A 17,946-nucleotide genomic window follows, 5' to 3' on the forward strand; every position below is an offset into this window, starting at 1 on the left:
GTGTCCAGCCATCCTGATTTAGGTTTAGTGTAATTTTCCTAAATTGCTTCAGGCAAAATTGGCATTGTTCATTTGAAAGGGCACAGCAGACTTCCTCTCCCATCTTCCCTAATCTGGTGGGACCAATGACCTCACTATTTGGTCCCCTCCCACAAATCAACCAACCGACCAACAAACTATATAAAGATATAATATTTCATGAGCAAACATTGTGACAAAAGCATTGTCTAATGCTGCATTCTTCATCCAGGATTCATTATGATGGTCTTTCTTTAACGTTATCATAACCTCCATCTTCTTTACATGGTTTATCTGTTCGAACAAGTGAGGTAATCAACCCTGCAGCATCTGGGTTTTCTTCTGCTAAATTCTTATAGTTTCTGTTACAGCTTAATGTCAGCACGGCTTGCCAGTTAGGAATCACAGAGAAGAGACAGCTGTGAGAAGATGTCAGCCAATTGCACACTGACCAAACACCCTCCATGATGAAAACACAATGGCACTGGCTCCTAGGTGAAGAGGACATAGGCGCTGCACCCAACTTGTGGCAGCTCACTTTCATAGCAGCTTCTACATTAGCCACTTCATTAGCCAATGCATTGCTACCTTTATCATTTGCACTCTCTATGTAGCACAGACTTGTGTTTGTCTATTCTGAAGAAGACTGATTATTTTGTATGTAGCCCTTTGCTTGTGACACATCTATTAAAGTTAAGTGTTGTAATTGTTATAATAAAACTCATTAATAATAGTCATTTGATTTTTTATCTAGAAAAACAAGTATGCAGGATTCCTAGACACACAGGTTCATTGTAAGCATTACAATCAGGGATTATGTGATTCATATTAGGCTTCAAGATGTGGTAGTGATGTGGCATCATCCAAGTCATTGTGGTGTCAGATGTGGTAACTGTCAAACTTCGTAGTTTATACTCTATAAGCCAAAACTTCTCCTTGTTTTTTGTTATGCTGCATTTGAAATACTCTGTAAATCCTTTTTGCAAATCAATATCATCATCTGTTTATAAACAGTATATTAAAAAAATGGTCTTGATTTATTCTATCTACCATCCATACATCTCCATTTTCTCCTCTCTTCTCTTCATCATTTCAATGACAGAAAAAATGCTGGTGAAAAGACAAGAATGAATACCTGCTCACTGTGAACATCTAAATAACGTTCTGTAATATGTGCATATAAACCTGAGCATAAAACTATAGCATAATGGTCTTTGCACCCATCTGAAAATAAAAACAGATCTTTGTGGACTTCAGGAAGATTTTCCTTAATGCAAGTATTTTAACATGAAAGAACTTTGTTCATTCCTTTATTTGTTTTACCATCTGTCCATATAAATATCATGCTTTTACCACTTCTCAAATCTGTAACAGCAAAATTATGAAGCGGTGATTTTCTTTTGTAGAATACAGCACTGACTGGAAGGTGCAGAAGAGGAATGTTGTTGCTGGAAGTCAATACATATTTTCTTCACATTTTTATTTGTCTGAAGAATTTCATTGTCTCTTTCACCGAAATTTTAAAACTCTTACCTATCATTCTTTGAAGTTACACAGCATCTTGCAAACATTTATTTATTTATTTATTCATTCCATGTGATCTGATGGTACACAGTGTGTTGCAGATGTCAGAAAATATCATTTAACATTGTTAACATATATTAACATAGGCCTATAGTATCTTAATGTATTATATTGCTCAATATTTTCAATTTAACACAAACAGCAAGATTACTGTTCTAAGTATTCATTTGCAGAGTAAAAACAGTGACACAACAAATATGAATTCACGGCTTTGCTAAATTTTATGTTGTTTTCGATGGACTTAATACTAGTGGGAAGATTGTTGAACAGTTGGAGGCCCATGTGTTGTCACAAAGTTATACATGTTATAAAGTTACCCAGTTTTACTCTAATAATAAAAGTTTTCTCTTATTTACTGCTCAGTTTTGTGGTGTTGATTTTCATCTCATGAACAGTGTTCGATGTGAAGGAGATGCAGAAATATTTTTTTGTGTTTCTATAAGTCCATAATGTCCATGGATTATGGACCTTGCCATTCATTGGGAAGCTTGTCTGTCTCAGCAATACAGATAGCAGTACTGCAGGTACAACCACAACAGAGAGGTATCTGTTGAGAGGTTGGAAAAACTTGTTATTTCTGAAGATGGACAGCATCCTTTTCGGTAGTTGCAGAGACAACAGTCTCGATAACTCAGTGATCTGGTCTTGTAACATCAACCAAAATGGCCTTGCTGTGCTGGTACTGCGAATGGCTGAAAGCAAGGAGAAACTACAGGCATTATTCTTCCAAAGGGCATGCAGCTTTACTGTATGCTTAAATGATGATGATACCCTTTTGGATAAAATATTCTGGAGGTAAAACAGTCTCCCATTTGGATCTTTGGGTGGGGAATAATTGGGAGGAAGACATCATCAGAAGAAACAAAAATTCTATTCTACCTACTGGGATGTGGAATGTCAGATCCCTTAGTCGGGGAGTTAGGTTAGAAAATTTAAAAAGGGAGATGGATAGGTGAATTTTAGGCATAGTGGTTTGGTGGCAGGAGGAGCAGGACATCTTGTTGGTGAAAACAAGATTATAAATACAAAATCAAATAAGGGTAATGCTGGAGTAGGTTTAACAATGAGAAAAAATAGAAATGCAGGTATGTTACTATGAACAGCATAGTGAATACCCTATTGTAGCCAAGATAGATATGAAGCACACCCCCAAACCAGTAGCACAAGTTTATCTAACAACTAACTCCACAAATGACACAGAGATTGATGAAATTTATGGCGAGACAAAAAGAAATTATTCAGATAGTTTAAGGAGGCAAAAATTTAATAGTGATGGAGGACAGGAATTCAATTGCATAAAAAGGAAGAGAAGGAAAAATAGTAGTTAAATATGGATGGAGTGAAAGGAGTGAAATAGGAAGCCAAATGGTAGAATTTTGCACAGAGCATAATTTAACCATCATTAACACATGGTTTATCATAAAAGAAGGTTGTATACGTGGAATAGACCTGGAGACATTGAAGGTTTCAGGTTGATTGTATAAAGGTAAGACATAGAGTTCAGAATCATATTTTAAATTGTAAGAACTTTCCAGGGACAGATTTGGATTCTGACCACATTTTATTGATTTTGAACTCTAAATTAAAACTAAATAAATTGGAAAAAGCTAGGAAATTAAGGATATGGCACCTGGATAGGTTGAAAGAACTGGAGGTTGTTCTGAGTTTCAGAGGGAGCATCAAGCAATGATTGACAGGAATAAGGAACAAAATAGGAGATAAATGGGTAGCTTTAATAGATGAAATAGAAAAGGCAGAACAGGATCAAAAAGACAAGGCCTAGTTTAAATCCTTGGATCACAGGAGTCTTGAGTTTAAATGGCAAAAAGAGAAACTAAACAAATTTAGTAAATGAAGTAAATGAAACAGACAAAAGGGTTACAAATGTCTCAAAAATGAGATTGCCAAGAAGTACAAAATAGCTAAGCAGGAATGGCTAGAGGACAAATGTAGGGATTTTAGAAGCATATATCACTAAGGGAAAGATGAGTACCACCTACAAGAAAGTTAAAGAGGCCTTTGGAGGAAAGAAAAGCAACTGTATGATTATAAGGAGCTTAGATGGAAAACCAGTCCTAAGCAAAGGAGGAACAGCTGAATGGTGGAAGCATACAGGGTGTCCCATTTATTTTGGCAACCCTAAATAACTGTTTGTCCAGATGCAAATTACAAAATGTTTCAAGCAAATGTTCTTTACCTGTCAGGGGGACATCAATCAGCATGAGTGCCTTCATTGTAGCTTTGTTTTTTTACAAACGTATAAACAGTGGTATGATTTCTTTAAATGGCATCATGTATTTTTTTATTCAGTAATTCATTTTATCTCCAGAAGACCTATTCAAAAATGTATCACAGGGTACCATTCACTGAAACACAATCTTATTAATTACATAACACAAGACCAACATTGACGCTCCCAGCACTAAGCGCAAGTACTCGGGGTAATGGAACATGTCCACGTGCTGACATTGTCAGAGGACAAATGTAAACACAAGTAGAATGCACACCTATCATTCTGTCAACCATCGTTAGTTGAAGAGTTGTGTGAGCAGAATGTACAACAACTAAGAGAAGGCAGAAATGCTACTCATCTATGGGGAATGTAAGTTCACAGGACAGTAATTGCAGTACTGTTTTCTTCTGTATGTGAACATTTTGTCCTTTAAAATACTGTTGTCTAGCATAAGCATACAGTAAAGGCTGTCCATCCTACAAACTGCATCAACATAATGTTTCTTTTATTGTTGTTGTTGTTGTTGTTGTTGTTGAAGGTAGGTGAAATGCTATGCCGGCAACAGAACTGTACAGAGAGCAATATCCTGACAAGGACCCATCTTCCCGATGGATGTTATCTCGCCTTGTCATGATGCTTCAGGAAATGGGAAGTTTCAACTCATGACAACGCAATCATTGTAGCACTCACACAGACGAAGCTGCCGAAGTTACTGTTCTAGCTTAGGTTGCTATGAATCCACATGTGAGCACACGACAGCTTGAACATGAGACTGGCTTTCCTAAAACCAGTGTACTTTGTATTCTGACATGTCACTGGTTCCATCCTTACCATGTATACTTACATAAAAAAATTCATAGGAAGAATGATTTCCAGAATTGTGTACAGTTCTGTCAGCAAATTCTCACCAACCCAAACTTCTTCTCCAATGTTCTATTTACTGATGAATGTTCCTTCTCAAACAAAGGACAGTTAAATACAAAATACATGCACTATTAGTCCAGTGACAACCCACAATGGCTTAGACAGGTGGAACCTCAGCATCAATGGAGAGTTAATGTCCAATGTGGGATGCTTAGTACCACAATTATTGACCATTATTTCATCATTGGTAGTCTAAACAGCGCAGTGTTAGCCAACTTCCTCAAGCAAATTCTTCCTCCTCTTTTGGATGAAGTGCCGCTAAGAACCAGAATGCTTATGTGGTATCAACAAGATGGGTGTCCATCACATAATGTCTTGCATGCATGTCGTGTTCTGAACTGAAGGTATCCTGCCAGATGGATCAGTTGAGGAGGAACAGTTACTTGGCTTGCTAGGTCCCCTGATTTAAATCCTCTGGATTTTTTCTTTGGGGATGCATTAAAGAAGTTGCCTATCATGATATTCCAACAACTCCAGAGGACGTGCAGGAACATCTCATGCTTGCTTTTTATTCTCTTCAGTAGACGACACAGGAAGCAGCAAATAATTCTTTCATTCAATGAGTGCACCAGTGTATCAGTGTCCAGGGTCATCACTTTCAGCACCTTTGAATGTTCTGCTCCTGGGCAATGGTACGGGAGAGTCAAAGTCAATTATGTGTTATTGTTTTACTTGGTTTTAATTTGTTTTCTGGCAACTCCAGCAAATGGATGAGCTACAACAAAGGAGGCAATCATGCTGATTGATGTCCCTCTGACAGCTAAAGAACATTTGCTTGAAACATTTTGTAATTTGCATTTGGACAAACAGTTATTTAGGGTGGTCAAGATAAATGGGACACCCTGTGTAGTGGATCCATACAAGGGACATGTACTTGAAGGCAGTGTTATAGAAAGAAAGGGGACACAGATGAAGATGAGATGGGAAATACATTACTGTGACAAGGATTTGACTTAGCACTGGAAGACCTAATTGAAAACAGATGCCTGGGAGTAGACAACATTTTGTCAGAACTAATGTTAGCTTCAGGAGAGCCAGACATGACAAAGCTCTTCCATCTGGTGTGCAAGATGTACGAGACATGCAAAATACCCTCAGTCTACAAGAATAATCTAATAGCTCCAATTCCAGAGAAAGCAGTTGCCAACAGATGGGATTGTTTTTGAACAATTAGTTTAATAAGTCATGATTGCAAATACTGATGTGAATTCTTTGCAGCAGAATGGAAAAACTGGTAGAAGCCAACCTCAGAAAGATCACATCAAATTAATTCGCAGTTGCAAATAAGCACTACCATCAGATGTAGAACGGATTGATGACAATGAAAATTTTTGGTGGACTGGGACTTGAACCCGGATTTTCCACTTATCCAGTTCTCTTACCATTTGGCTATAAGTGCACAACCCAAGGCCAGAACCAAACTTCCACATGTTGTCAACTATGCATCTACAGCCTGTAAGTGGGCAATGATTGGCCACGGAAGATTTTGTGGACAGACGAAGCCCACTTCCATCTGACAGAATATGTCAATAGACAGAACTGTCAAATATGGGCTACGGAAAATCCACACAAAAATCAACCAGTACAACTTCATCCTAAAAATGTCACTGTGTGGTGTGGGTTTATGGCATCATTTATCAGAGGGCCATATTTTTTCGAAGGTGCAGATGCCTCCGGTCCTGTCACCTATTCCGTCACTGGTAAGCACTATGAGTGTCTTTTGTGCAACACATCATTCCAGCTTTCAAACAGCTTGGGTGTGTGGGTGGGATCATTTTTATGCAAGATGGCACACCTCCACACATGGTAAATCCAGTTAAACTGCTGCTGAAACACCATTTTGGAAATTTAGAATTATCAGCTGCAATTTTCCTACAGCCTGGCCATCCCGATCACCTGATCTTAATCCGTGTGACTTCTGGCTGTGGTGTTGTCTGAAAGATGTTGTGTTCAGTGTTCTGATTGAAAAATTAGCTGCATTGAAGGCAAGCATTGCACTACACATTTTGAACATGACCCTGGAAACACTTTGATCAGTTGTGGAACATGCTGTTTCTCGATTTAAACTTGTTGCAGAAAACGATGGACAGCATATTGAACATGTTTTGTGCTAGTCACACAGAAATTAATAATCCAATTTGATTTTGATTGATGCTTTTTATGTGGTTCATTGGGTTGTGGTTTCTGGCCTCAGGATAATTAAAAACCAATTTTTCCCATCTGATCTGATATGACCTTGCTGTGGTGGATGGGCTTATGTAACTGATAGTATCACACTTGTACACCCATGCACACTGAGTAGTACAGTTTGTTTAATGTCAAACGTACACTTTAGGCATTATTATATAATTCATTTGTCATTTGTAGTCAACCACTATTAAATCATGATGCTTACAGTGCCATCTACTGCAACATTTTGTAAATATTTATTTTTCTTCTGCCATACATTTTCCCCCCTTCTCCTATAATATTTCACTGCAATTTGATGTCATTCTAACCAGTGGTGTTATTTCTACAGCAGTTTTGAAAGTTTAACTTTAATTATAGGCACCCTGTAGATTTATGTACTGGGAAGTCTTTTCTGGAGGTATTTGTATGGAGTGCAGCCATAAGAAACAGTTGAGACAGGAAGAGAACAGTAGCTTCTGAAATGTAGTGCTGCAGAAGAATTCTAATGAATAGATGCCTAAATCACATAACTAATGAGGAAGTACTGGATAAAACTGGAAAGAAAATAAATTTGTGGCATAATCTGACTAGATGATGTGTCTAGACACCCAAGTATTACCTGTTTAGTACTGAGAAAAGTTTGAGGGGTGCAAATTGTTGAGGAAGATCAAGAGATAAATACAGCAAGCAGATTCAGAAGGATATAAGTTGCCACAGCCATTCAGAGGTGAAGCAGCTTGCACAAGATAGAGAGCCAGGAGAATTCCATCGAACCAATCTTCGGACTGAAAACCACAACATAAACGTGCAAACTTATGCAAGACTTTGCTTTTTATTAATATGTTTCCAAATGTACTTAACTCAGTTAAATCTGAATCTCAGATAAATATTTCATAACACAATGCCGCATTTTGTTTGTAATACATGAGTCACATAGTTTTTTTTTCTTATGTCCAATATCAAAAGGTTTCAGCAGAAGGTTTGTGAGCATTTTGATCTAAGACATGATAGGTACTGAAATACTTTTATCTCATAACAAAATATAATTTTCCGTGCTTCAGATATTAAGATTAACTGATGTTTGAACTGAATTTTTTTTAATAACATATAACAAGTAAAGAATTTTTCACTTAAATTAGTTAGTGGTAAACTATATGAAATGTGTGCAATGATGTTATTTTTCCTAGATTTGCATTTTCAGATATCTTGTTGCTTTAAACATATATGACTCATGAACCCATGTATTGTAATCTGAATTCCATTCAATCTTATTGTTAATCATTTTATTATCTTTGAAAAGAATTGTATTATATTTCTTTATGTCCATTTATCTCACAGTGTATTAATGAGGCTATGGTAAGTAATGATATTACAAAAAAATAATAACATTTAGCACCACTTCATCATAATGATATACTTTATTCACTTCATGATCACAAAACGTTACAATACTGAACAAAACTTCACATCAAGTCAGTTCAGAGATCATCATAAAGAGAGATCACATGGACCGATGTATCAACCCACCAAGCCCCCCCCCCCCCCCCCCTGCCCCCCTCTCCCCCCTTGCAAGTGTGGAGCAAGGTGTAGGAGCAAAAGGAGAAGGGAATTGTATCAGGGAGGTGATCAGGGAAGACACAAAATAATCTTTTATCTGTGTTGGTTTACATAGGGGACAATCGGTGCAGGCCAGAAGGATCTGAATAGGAGGGGAAGGGAAGGATTGTGGATGGTTGCATAGGATGACAATTGACAGTATGCCATCTTCATTGATAAAAGCTTGAAGGGAGCCTTTAACAAAATCTTTGGTTAAGTGTTCAGCTCAGATGTGCATGAGGTTAACTTACAGACACAAGAAGAGGCACAAAATACACACAAATAGTCATTATGACTTGCACTGAGATTTTGTCCATTGGGAATGCTGAGATGTTGACAGTTAATGTGGTCATAGTTGAGGGCAGTGTTGGCGATGAGAAGAAGGCTACGGGAAGCTTGACGCATGCATCACTGTCATTGGGAAAGAGACAATCCCTAACCCTGCGGAGCTGCAATCAAAGATACGAACTGCGCTTCATCAGATAAGACTCTGTGGATGTTGTCCACAAGAGCAAACCATGTCTTTTGACCATACTTGTTATAGATGCCCTGAAAGAACAAGCAGGAACAGTTTGGTGAACACAGATGATATTGTGGCAACGTGCGGAATATCTGTACACTCAACTTTATACTGTTCTTGATGCTCATATGTATAATCTGAAGTGGCAGACACTGTTGCAGGGGTTACTGGCACGGTAGAAATTGCCGTGGCGGCCAAGAGATTCAATACACGACATAGTACACTGCAAAGGTTTGTCTACTATTGCTGGTGCACTGGGAATGCTCAGTCAAGGAGCACTGGACGGGGTGGCAGGAAAAGTCACATTGTTCATTAATAAAATGTCACTGTTAAAAGACCATTACGGTAGCAGTGAACCAAACACTTGTGGTTTATTGTTGAATTCAACAAGGTTATGTGAATCTGCGCCATGGTGTAGAGCCAATGATGTCATTTGTAGGTTGGAATTAGAAAGGGTAATAAAGGGAGTTGTGACACAGCAGCCTTATTTTGCACACAGAAACCCTTCAACAAAGCAGTGTAGCAAGTAAATTGTCCTGGAAAAAGTACACAGGGTGTATGTAAATGTGCAGCAAAGTCCATCACCTGTGCACTTTTTTGAGCAAGTTGTGATGATGCCAGTTGGTCACAGTTTATTATTTTCACATGATTTGAAGCACAATGGTGGCAAACTAAACCAGAAGACATTTGCGTAGGTGTAGAGCCTGTGGATGGAGTTGGCTGATGCATCATAATAGTTGTTGCTAATTGTCCTGTGGTATTTTGATTGCGGAAATTGTCCGGATCACTGCATTCACAAAAAACATGTAACACTGGGTCACCAGTGTGACGAATAATGATATTATGGCAAAATAATAACGTTTGACACCACTTTATCATAATGATATACTTCATTCACTTTGTGATCACAAAACATAACAACAAAGAACAAAACAAGACATCAAGTCACTTAAAAGATCATCATAAAGAGAGATCACCCAGATAAATGTATTGCACTTCTACAAGTTTAATGTTGGTGAGAAAGCACAGACAAATGCACAGTTTTGTTACACTGAATTTACTTAGAAAATTTATCTAAGTAATATCTGTTAATTGGAAATATAATCTGTATTTCACAACTTGAACAGATTCATAGTTGGTTTCATTATGAAAGACAATGCAAACGGTTAAAAATTTCTAGATGCATCTCTAATGTATTTATAACGCTTTTGCAAAGTCTGAGGCTCTTCAGCCAGTGTTGTCTGTTGTAAACTTTTGCTGAACTGGAGGGTTATGTATAAATGACACAGGAAATTCAAGACATTAACACAATTTAATTTATCTCACTTTTTTGTTTTCAATTTACGGAACAATATACCTTGAAGTATTACAGTACATGTGCCAATATTTTATGGGAGTAACAACCAGTGCCTCATGTCAGTGGCATGTTAAAGTGTTTCCAATTTTGTCCTGTGTGTGGAAAGTTTTAATTTTTTCAATTCATTTTAAATGATACATTTCTAATTATTTTATCATTGTCTTGAATAATATAAAACTTATGGTGGTCTGTGATACTGTACTAAACTACTCTGGATTTAGGTACATAACATGTACTAAAGTCAGCTCAGTCTCAGAATTTAAGTTTTCCTGCAAATTAACAAATTATAACTATTGTCAATAAATTTATTTTTAAGAATTACTGTTTCTACAACGACACAATGAGTCTTTAATACTACTCTGGCTGCAAGTTATCTTTGTATTAACTTCCTTTGACCACACAATAGTGATACTTTAAATGGCTTCTTACAACATCTGAATTCAATGCACCACAACATTCATCTCATGATGGAAATGGAAAAGAATAACTACTTTCCCCTCTGATGTCTCATGTGGGCAGTTAATGATACATTGGGACATGCCATTTACCTGAAACCAACTTCTATCAACAGACTAATAGTTGTCAGCTCCTGGGTCAGTACGAAAGTGTATTGCATACTTTGATTCACAGTGCCCACATCATTTCAGACCCTGAAAGTTTGTCAGCTGAGATAGCCCTTCTTCATTTCACCTTATGTCAGGATAGTTATAGTGGAGACAGATCAGACAAGCATTGCACTATTGACCAACTGAGCCCTGAGTGAATGACGATTATAATGAGGTGGAACCACAGTCTTTGGCCTTTTCACCTTACTCAGGAAGCGTTTCCAGCAGGATTGATTGTATTTTGCAGAAACATGATTTGAAAGACATGTTTTCATCAACATGTATAATTAGGGTCCTTCTAGGGTACACGGAGTACGATATTGGTTTGCATATGATGGTTATTATCATATTCCTTACAGTTGTGGCATGTCATACATTGTCAGACCTTCAGGATAATAGAGGACTGGTAAACTGAGCGTAAGTGTCACACATGCTTACAGTAGCTGAGAAAATCTGCTATTGCACATCATTGCCTTGGTCCTGGTCATCCTATGAAAGAAACTACATGAAGATTCCGGCATGCACTTCCAGAACTGGGATAGTGATAGTAAGAAAGCAGTTGAAATTAAGCTAGCAAGTGATCTTATAAATAGAGATGGAGGTTTCTGCCTAAATTCTGCATGGAATTCTGCTCTCTGTTTGTTAGAAAACAGAGGGGTAGGATAATGCTACCCCACGCATTGGTTATTAATATTCACTGTCAATAATTTCTGACATCAGTCACATTCAGATGAGTGGTGTGGTGTCAGGGTGTGCACATGTTGCAATATTGATGGTTGTCAAAGACATCACCTGGATGTAGTCCCATAAGTGATTTGGACTTTTTTATATGCATGGAGAAACTCAGGTTTTAAGGGTGCGGTAATATAAATTGTTATGTAGCCAGAAGGAGATGCAATCACAGGTAATGATTAGATGAAATTATGTGTCTGAATGAAACTGAAGGCAATCTATTAAATGAAGAAGATAACAAAAGTGAATGCAAGATATAGGGAAGTCATTGCATTTATATTTTAACTGAAAATTGAGAAGATAACTGTTTGGTAGATCATGGCAATCCTGTGTGGGGGATGCCTGAAAAATTAAGACACAGAACTTAGCATAATTCTGATTTCATTGAGATTCCTGTAGTGTAGAATGAAATTAGCAGACACAGTAAGGTTGTGAGGAAACAAGTACTACCACCACTGAATGTTGGTTGTATAGAATTTACACAGGAGTGTCTTGTAATACCAGATTTGAATGAAAATGTCGTTTTAGATATTGGCTAGATTGTAAGGATCAGAATGGAACTTCACAGGCCAAACAAGGAAGTCATATTTACTGAACCAAAAAAATCAATTTTTTTCTAAGACATTATTAAATACACTGAATTGTTTAAACAGTAATAAACAAATTAGGAAGTGACAAATGAGAGAGAATATTTTCAAGGAAATAGCGATCATACTAAGGAAGGTCTAACTGATGCACAATATCACAGTACAGTTGAGGCAGAATAAAATACATTTTCTGACATTAGCTGCCGTATTAAAGCAAAATTTACATTGGAACTAGACATTATCCAAATAAGCCACCATTTATCTATATGAGAAACCATTTTCATCACTGCAAACCACAAATATTTCTTATTGTTACTGTCATATGATGATCCCAAGTTTCATTTACCAGAATTCTTGTGAATGTTAAAATAATATAAAAGTTTAGAGTAGTGTTTGAGAAGCTGAGAACTCTGTGTTGTTTGCATACTTTTTCTTACTGTCTTATCATGTTCCCAAGTCTCATTTGTCTATAGTATTGGGAACAGTCTCCAGAAAATACTCTCAGGGGGTTACATGAACTCTAAGTGATATTGGATTAGCAAAACCAAAGCCCTGATACTCTTGCTTATTACTTCAGTAGTTTTCGTTTCTATATTGCATGTCTTTCTCTACTTACCATTTACAAAATATTTTCTACTGTCATTCTAACTTCTTATGTGTTATGTAAATATTTAAGTAGTAAGTGAATCAATATCATAGGTAAATATATTGATCTTAAAGTGGTAACGTAAATTTACTATAGTACAAACAGCAAGAAAGTTGAGAAAAGCCTTGCATGTTGCAAGAGATAATATGTAGTTACTGTTCATATTTATGATAGAAAATGAAATATGATGAGGACAGGGAAATTTGACATATGTGATATTGCTAGAAAAATCTTTATGCTTTATTCAAATTCTGTACACTCATAACCTCATCTGACGTTACAAACTGTTTTTATTATGTTGTATAATTGCAGCAAAAAATGATATAAGATAAATATCTCTGAATCACTAGTGAAATGAGATATGCAATTCAGGCTGAAACTAAATTTAATGGTCAATGCAAATACAGTCAAAAACTATTTATGCAGTTAATGGGGAAAATAATAACTCGAAATAAAAATATAAGGTTAACTTTTTCAGTGTGTGTCAGTTGTCTAGTTACGCTCGTCGTCTGGAGAAAAACTTATCAGAAGTAGTGTCCAATCCCAAGGAATATTACGTACTTTATGGTGTTGACAGGAGAAAATTAGCAAATTATTTGAAGATATTTGATGTTGTGATGATGTGAGTGGAAGCTTAAGTGACTGAGTATTTTTTGATGATAGTTGTAATGTTAACTGTGATGATAATAAGGTTGAGGAGGTGTTAGGAATATAATGATGCTTTGCTGTGTAATTTATATTATTCTCACTTATGACAGAATTCTGACTAAAATGAAGAGATATGTTTGGTAGGTTAGTAATGTTTGTTGGGGTCAAATTTGGACTATGATGAAGGTCATAACTTTCTGAAGTAATAGTTGTTGGTCCGACATATCTATGATGTGTACATCTTGATCAGTATCAACACAGAATTGACATATGAATGATTTCAATGAAATAACTGAAGTGGTAAGATGTACTGATGATCATAATGATGTAGCTGACAATAAGTAATTGATAATGAAAAATATAAATCAAGTTATTAGTCTGACTATCAAAATTGAGCAAAAATATAGATTGTTTCTGCTTGTGAGATCAATTTAAAAGACTTTCCAATTTAAAATAAAAAACTCTCTAATTCTGTACAGTGTGTTCATTTGTATAATACACACATTGAAACCAGGTACTTTATATTTGAGGCTTAATGTGAATAAATATTTTACTGAGAACAATCACTATTCTTGAGAAAATAATAGTATTTTTTCTTATTGTCAAAATAAAGCCGCAGTGTGTACCATTGTCAGAGTACTTGGACAGTAATGTGAGTCACTAATATAAACAAACTTTGGAAGAAGGTAGAGAGCAAGATCTGAACCAGTGCCACATTCATTTTTCTATTATTTTAATTTTTGTTCTTTCAAAAGACCACCTGACTCAGTTGTCAGTATCCCTGTCACTTAAATGATTGGGAGGAAAAGACAGAGAGAGAGAGAGAGAGAGAGAGAGAGAGAGAGAGAGAGAGAGAGAGAGAGAGAGAGAGAGAGAGAGAGAGAGCTGTACTAATGGTAAAGATTTTTCTCTACTTTTATTTTTTTAAGACCTCCTGACTTAGTTGTTGGTAGTCAGGTTGGTTAGGGTTGTAGAAAGTAATGAAATAGTTCACTGGTTGGGGATCTATATTGTTTGCATATTTCTAATACTATACTTCTTTATACTTCCCTTGTGCTCTTTTGTGTACTCTTTTAATTTAATGATACATATTCTTGATAAGGAAAATTAAGTCACTCTGTAGGAAAAAAATAATCAATTGCCATAACAGCTTTGCTTTTTGTCTCTCTCTTTTATTAACAAATTTTTCCATTTTTTACGTCATACCTTTTACAAAAGGAAAAAGATGATGGATGTATTAACTGAGAGCCAACGAGGAGAAAGATAACGCTGCATTTCATTCAGAGTATTCTAAAGGAAAGGCATGTGAGTGAAAAAAACATTAATAATATTAAAAACGAACACATCTCATAATGTTGTGCAACATTATGTTTATTTGGTCATGAACTGACTTTTGGCCTCTCAGGCCATCTGCAGGTGTCAACCGAATGTTACAGACACAGATAAACTCAATGTGCAACTTACACAGATATTATTTTCACAGACAATACAAAAATACAGGCAGTTGATTGTGTGTGGGGTGCATACCAGGATTTCTTTTAGATTAGGTGACTCTCCATCCAGTCCAAATAATGATAACTGTAGGGAACACAGAAGTATCAGCATAAGATCAAAAGAAATGCCACCCACAGGTGAGAGTATTAAAATCCTTGTTGTCAACTGCCAAAGCATTCACAGCAAAGTGCCAATGCTTGAAGCCCTCTGAAAAGCAGTGAAGTTCACATAATACTAGTTACAGATAGCTGGTTGAAACTTGAAATTACAAGCAGTAAGATTTTTAGGGAAAATTTAAGTGTATGTCAAAAGTGTAGTCTAAACAAAAACTGAAGCAGTGTCACTGTCACAATACACAAGAGAATCAAATTCACTAATATAGAAATTGAAGTTGCATGTGAGAGTTTTTTTTAAGTCTCAGATCAGCGGGAGGGGGGCATAAAGTGTTAATTGGATCATTTGAATGTCCACCAGACTCATCTCCTGATGTATCTGAAAACTTTTAAACAATCTCAGTTTGCTTGTATGTAATATCCACTATCAAACTGTAATCATTGGTGGAGACTTTACTCATCCAGAAGTCAAATCAGAAAACTATAGTTTTGTTAGTGGCGAATGTGATAAGATATCCTGTGAAACATTACTAAATGCCTTCTCTGAAAACTACCATGAACAGGTAGTTTCGAAATCTACTCTTTATCTAAATATATTGGATCAATAGGCAACATATAGGCCTGACCTCTTTGTGGATGTCCGTATCACACACACACACACACACACACACACACACACACACACACACACACACACACACAAAGCGCTGGCAGGTCGATATATACACAAACCCAAACACACACACAAAATTCAAGCTTTCGCAACCAACGGTTGCTTCTTCAGGAAAGAGGGAAGGAGAGGGAAAGACGAAAGGATGTGGGTCTTTAGGGAGAGGGTAAGGGGTCATTCCAATCCCGGGAGTGGAAAGACTTACCTTAAGGGGAAAAAAGGACAGGTATACACTCGCACACATACACAGACACAAGCAGACATTTGTAAAGGCTTCACAAATGTCTGCTTGTGTCTGTGTATGTGCGGATGGATATGTGTGTGCGTGCGAGTGTATACCTGTCCTTTTTTCCCCTTAAGGTAAGTCTTTCCGCTCCCGGGATTGAAATGACTCCTTACCCTCTCCCTTAAAACCCACATCCTTTCGCCTTTCCCTCTTTCCTGAAGAAGCAACCGTTGGTTGCGAAAGCTTGAATTTTGTGTGTATGTTTGTATTTGTTTGTGTATCTATCAACCTGCCAGCGCTTCTGTTTAGTAAGTCACATCAACTTTGTTTTTAGATGTATTTTTCCCAAATGGAATATTTCCCTCTATTATATACACTTCTGGAAATTGAAATAAGAACACCATGAATTCATTGTCCCAGGAAGGGGAAACTTTATTGACACATTCCTGGGGTCAGATACATCACATGATCACACTGACAGAACCGCAGGCACATAGACACAGGCAACAGAGTATGCACAATGTCGGCACTAGTACAGTGTATATCCACCTTTCGCAGCAATGCAGGCTGCTATTCTCCCATGGAGACGATCGTAGAGATGCTGGATGTAGTCCTGTGGAACGGCTTGCCGTGCCATTTCCACCTGGCGCCTCAGTTGGACCAGCGTTCGTGCTGGACGTGCAGACCGCGTGAGACGACGCTTCATCCAGTCCCAAACATGCTCAATGGGGGACAGATCCGGAGATATTGCTGGCCAGGGTAGTTGACTTACACCTTCTAGAGCACGTTGGGTGGCACGGGATACATGCGGACGTGCAGGAACAGCAAGTTCCCTTGCCGGTCTAGGAATGGTAGAACGATGGGTTCGATGACGGTTTGGATGTACTGTGCACTATTCAGTGTCCCCTCGACGATCACCAGGGGTGTACGGCCAGTGTAGGAGATCGCTCCCCACACCATGATGCCGGGTGTTGGCCCTGTGTGCCTCGGTCGTATGCAGTCCTGATTGTGGTGCTCACCTGCACGGCGCCAAACACGCATACGACCATCATTGGCACCAAGGCAGAAGCGACTCTCATCGCTGAAGACGACACGTCTCCATTCGTCCCTCCATTCACGCTTGTCGCGACACCACTGGAGGCGGGCTGCACGATGTTGGGGGGGCATGAGCAGAAGACGGCCTAACGGTGTGCGGGACCGTAGCCCAGCTTCATGGAGACGGTTGCGAATGGTCCTCGCCGATACCCCAGGAGCAACAGTGTCCCTAATTTGCTGGGAAGTGGCGGTGCGGTCCCCTACGGCACTGCGTAGGATCCTACGGTCTTGGCGTGCATCCGTGTGTCGCTGCGGTCCGGTCCCAGGTCGACGAGCACGTGCACCTTCCGCCGACTACTGGCGACAACATCGATGTACTGTGGAGACCTCACACCCCACGTGTTGAGCAATTCGGCGGTACGTCCACCCGGCCTCCCGCATGCCCACTATACGCCCTCGCTCAAAGTCCGTCAACTGCACATACGGTTCACGTCCACGCTGTCGCGGCATGCTACCAGTGTTAAAAACTGCGATGGAGCTCCGTATGCCACGGCAAACTGGCTGACACTGACGGCGGCGGTGCACAAATGCTGCGCAGCTAGCGCCATTCGACGGCCAACACCGTGGTTCCTGGTGTGTCCGCTGTGCCGTGCGTGTGATCATTGCTTGTACAGCCCTCTCGCAGTGTCCGGAGCAAGTATGGTGGGTCCGACACACCGGTGTCAATGTGTTCTTTTTTCTATTTCCAATTGAGTGACCTAGATAACGAATCAAAATATCAGTGTGTCA

The sequence above is a fragment of the Schistocerca gregaria genome, chromosome 6 (genome assembly GCF_023897955.1).
Source record: "Schistocerca gregaria isolate iqSchGreg1 chromosome 6, iqSchGreg1.2, whole genome shotgun sequence".
NCBI classification, from domain to species: Eukaryota; Metazoa; Arthropoda; class Insecta; order Orthoptera; family Acrididae; genus Schistocerca; species Schistocerca gregaria.